Raw genomic sequence first — 4,840 nt, forward strand, 5'->3', positions numbered from 1 at the left:
TTTCATTTTCCTGGTGGTCACTTTGTCCTTCGGAGCTTTGTGGGGTGGATGTGTTGGTTTAGCCTCATTGTTGATGTTTGAAGGTGGGTTTTCACTCAGAGGCTCAGACCGGAGTGCAGAAAATCTGTTTTTCAGTGGAATTCCCACAGAGTCGGAATGTTTTGAGGCTTGGGCTGGTCGCTTTGTCCTTGGGAGCGGGGTCGGTGGAGCCGTTTTGGTTCCACCTGCTTGTTTGCTGTTCTTTGGCGGAGCAGGTGTTGACGTTGAAGGTGGGTTTTGGCTCAGAGTCGGCCACGCTGATTCATCCAGGTGAGGAGTTCTCCCTGTTTGTCGTCTCATGGGATCTGCAGTGTGAGCCTTTTGTTTCGGCTTGGCGCCCTGAGCGATCCAGGGTGAGCTGCTTGGTGCGGGGCGCACGACCTCTCCACTGATTTGAGGAAGAGTTGTTTCATATCCACAGGTAGCATTGATCTCAAAGTTCACCTCCAACCGTTGAATCTTAGTTTCTAAAAACTGAAGTCGTTGTATAATACTGCTAATGTCCCTGGGGTCGGACGGAGGCATTTTCCCTGGGTTCAACTTGGAGGTGAAGAGCAGTAAGATAAAAATCAAAGTAAGAAAACCTCCTAGTCCTTAGGTTTGAAGTAATCCAGTTAGGATGTCAATAATGTAAATATAATTATAAAAACTGACTTTAAAAATAACTCACAGCCAAAGTTATCAGTGAGGACGAGAGAGAGCAGGATAAGCTGTTCCTCATTCAGCTGCCAGGCAGCAAAAGCCTGTTCAGCGTCAGCTCCTTTTGACACTAAACATTAAAATCTGAAGAAAAAACCCAATAAAAACCATTTCTGATTTTCTAAGAAGGGTTTGTGTATGAACTTCTATGATGGAAAAATAATTACAGAAAACTAATTATTTTTCTGCCAAGGTGTCTAAACCTGAAAGTAATTCCAATTTCAGTCATTGAGGGAATATAAAATTATAATTCTGATTTTCTGAATAAAACTCCCACAGAGGCGACGGATAAAAGAAAAAAGCAAATAAATAAACAATGTTCTTGCTGGACAGACTTGATTAAATCAGTTTTGGTCATTAAAACGGTTTTTCTCTGGTTGAAGGTTTCAGTTAATCAGACATGATTCCCATAGAGCGACCTCTGACCTTCAGAGTTTTGTCAAAGTGTTTCAATTGAAATGCCATTCCTTTTAGCAGTGTGTGGTGGAAAATGACTACAAGTTAACATCTGCTGATCATGTTATATGAAATGATTGTGAACTCTGACCAGAATTAAGTTATTTGGGTTCCATGAACCAGGTTGGGACTCGTTTCCCACAGAGAGATTTTCAAATGTAAAAAAATAAAAAAAGAGAAAATATTGTTGCCTGTTCAGTTTTGATAAAAACAAAATATTCATCATCATCTTCCATTTCTTTTATTTTACTTTAGCTCCAGTTGATGGATTTAGCCCCAGCTAATATATTAGACAGGTTTACTACTGTTCACATTATGAAAATGTTTTTTGATTTTAATTATTATTCTGAAGCATCCAGGGCAGCATGGCTTTAAGATCACTGATGGGGACAGGATGGGTGTCGGGTTGGTTAGACATAAAAGCCATAAAACCCAAAACTGCATTTTGTGTTTACTCTGTAATATAGTTTGACTGAATTTTTCTCAAAATGTATTTCTATAAGAGCTCAGATGAACATATGCATTTATCAAGCAGGAAAACTATTAAACTGACAAAAGCAGTGATGGTCCAGCAGCACCGATGGGTCGGTCCATGTGTTCAGCCCTAGATGGACGGTAGACAGTCGGAGAGTTCATGTCATGCAGATCAGCAGCAGTTTATCATTTACTGGCCTCAATGTTGGCGCTGCTGCATCACAGGGTGAATTTGGTAGCTGTCTGTGTGTTTCTGAAGGTTCTTCATCTGCAGCTGAATGGAACATTTTTATGTACTGGGTGCAGGAATTAAAACTAAAATGGGTTTTTATCTTGTGCATTGCTGCCATGTTGGTTTTTTACAGTATTTTACGGTAAATATAAAGTTCCCAAAGTTTATATTTCATGAGCAGCAACCAGTCACCAGGTGATGCTTAAATAAAAAAGCTGCTGAATCCAGAACGTCATTGAGATCATGTGACTGTTTGATTAAGATTTTCTGTATTTGTTCGTTTCTCTTGTCTGATTTCAGTTGAATTCATTTTCTCATGTAATCATGTTTTAATTATTCAACATAACAGCAGAATTGTTGTAGAAATCCTCTTACCCTGCAGACGGTCAGCCAGCTCCTCCTGCTTCATCTTCCTCAGGAAGTTCAGGGTGATCTTCATCACCGCCTCTCTGCTCCTCCTCTGCTCCTCATCCTCACCCTGTCCCTCTGAGCATTCTGGGTCATCTGGACTCAGAACCTTTTGGATCTTCTTCAACTCGTTCTTCACCAATGTGACAATGTTTTCCTCCAGCAGCTGGAACAGAATGAGAAGATATCAGACTAGATCTGAACTTCAGGTCCATGCTGGACAGACTGACAGTCCTCTGGTCTACAGACTGAACAGAACCGATGTACAGACCATAAATATGGAGTCCAGCTGGACAGACGGATCAGTGGGAACCTCTGAATTCTGCAGATCCTCTCTGTGGAGGAACCAGGACAAATGAACCAGAATCTGTCTGTCCACACAGAGACAAACTGAGATGAAGCTTCTCTGCAGATTGGAGGCAGAATTAGCTTTGCATAGTTCTTTAGTTTTCTAAACCTTAAAACCGGCAGCACAGGTTCCATCGGTGTTTAACTAGGAACACTGAGATATTTTAGGATCTGTTTTCTGATGATTGGGACTGAAACGCTGAGAGAAAGACAGCAGCAAAAGTCTGTTTGGTTCAGGTTTAAATATCCAGAACAGAATAAAACATCCACCTTCTTTATGCAGAAACAATTAAATTAGCTCTGATTTTAGAATTCAGACCAAAATTATTCATACCCTGGCAGATTTAATTTTTAATAAAATCAGTAAATTTAAAAGGAAACAATTATGTAATTCATATTTTTCTCCATAATCAGAGAATTACAGGAATCAACTGTTTTAATCTTGGAGCTCCACTAATGTTTATCCACAGATTCTCAACATTGTATCTGCATTTCTTTAGATAAATTCATAAAATGCTCCAACAGGTGGTTTCCACAGAGCTGAAATCTAAGATGGCAGCAGCTGATGCAGCTCTTAGATCATTACATGTTTTCTCCCTATTAATAAACTTTCACATCTTGTTCTGCAGCTGCAGAGTTTTCTAGGTTCCTCATGTCTCCCAAACGTTGCTAAAGACCCAGAAAGTCCCTAAAAACATTCAGTCATGATGACTTTTTAAAAAACAAACAGAAAATCAAATGTGACCAGAACTGGTATATTTTATGATCATGTCAGTAGAACATTGAACAGAACCTTTGGACCCGACTCTCTGCTGCTGGAGGCTGGTCTGATTTAAACTGAATATTAAAGTCCTTTGACTCGTTGCTCTTCCATGACACACAGCTGGGCTCAGCTGCACGACTCCTGCAAATTAATAAAAAGGTCATGTTAGAAATGGATTGGTGATAAAAAGCCTCCTGGTTGTTGGCAGCAGGACTGGATTGATTTCCAATAATCACATTAATATATTTGTATAAAATCGTCAAATTTAGAGGAAAATATTTCTTCAGGTGATAAAAGGCGACTTTGTAAAGGTAATATTTGTTGGGCTCACATGAACATTTAAAAAATAAAACACTTAGATCCAGCTCACCTCTTTGAGTTGTTACTGCTGAAGGAAACACGGCTGGGTCCAGGTCCAGGTTCTGGTTCTGGTTCTGATAGCTTCCTGTGAACGGAGACGGTTTGGTGATTCCACTGCTGAACTTTGACCTTTCCTGCACAGGTAAAGGTCATGACCTCACCTGTGGTCCTGGTGTTCCCCACTAAGAGACATTTTAGAGGGAAGGACTGTGTCCTCTCTGTCCTCACACTGATCCTGCTGCCACTAGGTGGCGCTCCTCCACTCACCTAAAACGGAAACACAAACAGGTTTGAAATATTGACTTCAATAAAAACATGAATATAAAATTATTAAATTTATATTTATGTTCTAAATCAAGTTAGCATCAAATGTTGAAATGATTAATGATTTGTTGAATCAATGAATAGAGAGGAAAATAATTGATCATTTTGTGTTTTGAGGAATCTGAGACTTTGAGAGAAAAATCTCAGGAGACACTCGTCCACATGACCTGCTAGTAAAACAGCTGGAGAATAAAAACATTAAGCTTATTGATTCAGAACTAAAATAAAATAAAATTACTCAAGTAAAAGTAAAGCGTAGAAAAGTTTTTCTGAAAATAAATTTTTCAAAGAAGTTACTCAAGCAAATGTAACTAACTCTGACTGAAGTGGAGTTTTGAATAAGTGACATTTCTCTATGAAATGTTAAAATTCTCTTCAATGATTAATGTCACTTTGTTTCATCTCAACAGTATTTAGTATTTAATATAAATATCTACAGATCCTATGAATGTCTTCCAACTCTAGGCCGCTGTTCTATCAGATAGCCATATGCTGTCAGGATAGCATACATGCAGAGTACGCATGCCCATTAATAAGTCCGACAGTCAGGAGTTGTCAGTTCAGCATACGCAACAAGTTATGACGAATATAAGTCATTAAATTGTTTATAATATGATAACTAGATAGATATACATGCGTTGTCGTGGTTTCAAAGTGTATTTAAAGCAGGATCTAGCTGCAGTCAACTACAACACAGGCCCGTGTAAAACTCATTAACCTACTTAACCGCTAAGTCA

General features: G+C 39.0%; 1 long non-coding RNA gene across 1 annotated transcript; it reads left to right on the plus strand.

Moving 5' to 3' along the window:
• Positions 1-6: 6 nt before the first annotated feature.
• LOC106955081 (uncharacterized) lies at positions 7-513 on the plus strand. Its single transcript, XR_001426503.1, has 2 exons — positions 7-203; positions 255-513. It is a non-coding gene; the product is annotated as an uncharacterized LOC106955081 (long non-coding RNA).
• Positions 514-4,840: the final 4,327 nt, after the last annotated feature.

Source organism: Poecilia latipinna, unplaced genomic scaffold, assembly GCF_001443285.1.
Source record: "Poecilia latipinna isolate Pla-1442-1.1 unplaced genomic scaffold, P_latipinna-1.0 Scaffold704, whole genome shotgun sequence".
NCBI lineage: Eukaryota > Metazoa > Chordata > Actinopteri > Cyprinodontiformes > Poeciliidae > Poecilia > Poecilia latipinna.